This window comes from Quercus suber, unplaced genomic scaffold (genome assembly GCF_002906115.3).
Source record: "Quercus suber isolate HL8 unplaced genomic scaffold, Cork oak 2.0 scaffold_893, whole genome shotgun sequence".
Classification (NCBI taxonomy): Eukaryota; Viridiplantae; Streptophyta; class Magnoliopsida; order Fagales; family Fagaceae; genus Quercus; species Quercus suber.
In genome coordinates this window covers 1-1,330 of record NW_027070319.1, presented here as the reverse complement: position 1 = coordinate 1,330, position 1,330 = coordinate 1, and positions in this window count along the sequence as shown.

The window sequence follows — 1,330 nt, the reverse complement described above, 5'->3', positions numbered from 1 at the left end:
GACCCTGGCCGCGCCTGCCCTAGGTCGCGCGCGACCCTGGCCGCGCTGCGGCGCCGGTTGCGCCGGCCTGGGGTTGCCGGCCTTCTCTTTTTTTTTTTTTCTGATGAGCACAGGTATTTCAGCATCTTTTTCTAGATTCTTTCTCTCTCTCTCTCTGATCTGAACTTTTTTTTTTGGGTATTTTGGTTTGTCTCTCTGTGATTTAATTTTTCTTTTTTTTTGGGTATTTTGGTTGATAGAAGAGGGAGTTAGATTTTTTATTTGAAAATCGAGTTTCTGAGACTCGAGGTCCACGTAGACGCCACGTAGACGCCACATAGACCTCGAGTCTTAGAAACTCGAGATCCAAACTCGACTTTCTAAGACTCGAGGTGCTACTAATCAATATTGTTTCTGAACCGGGCTAACTAACTAAATAGTTATAGAAAAAAAAATAGTTACCCATTTCGTCCGGGTACTATCATTAAACATAGAACTGAAGGCAAATACATCGGGTTCAGCGGCAATGCTGTATGGGCAACTTTAGTGGTTGGATTTATAATAATAATCTATAATCTGCCATATAAGAACAAGTTTTATTTAATGAAGATTGGATTAAGTTGCAAAAGTGAGTCTCGTGCCTTTGTTTTTCTTCCTTGCGAAGTCTTTGTTTTCTCATCGGGAGGTTTTACCTTCTTCCCTATGAAGCCTTGTCCATCATCCTTATCTACCTCTATCTTCTCTTTTGAACTACAAGCCAAGTATGTACTATCTCTAAAACCTCTCTCCATAGTTCTTTTCTCTAATACTTATTGTCATGGTAAATGATTCAGTTGACACAATAACTTCACAAGCGGCCAAACTCAGCTGGCTGAAAAGAAAAATCAACCTTGAGGTGGTCCTTACTTCAAATGAAGATTAAAAAAAAACTGCTAATTGGTAAGATCCTTTCCAGCAAAGCCTTTTCAAAGTCACTAGTCAAGGAAATATTGATTAAAGCCTAGAATGTCATAAATGATGTGGAGGTGCCTGCAATAGATAACAATATATTTATGTTCTCTTTTAAACATGAAGCTGATGTGAGATGGGCATGGGATGTGAGACAGGCATGGGACAGAAGACCATGGACAGTCAAAGGAGAACACTTGGTGCTTAAACGCTTTAGTCCAGATATTAGTGTCTTAGAAGAAGATTTTTCTTTCACGGAGTTCTGGAGCCAAATCCATGGGCTTCCTCTCAACAGGAGAAGTAAGGAAAATGTGCTTAAAATTGGAAGTATGGCAGGCGGAGCACTGGATACAGATTTGGTTGGCCCTAGGTCAAGGGTATGGAGTAGAAATGTTAGAGTCAA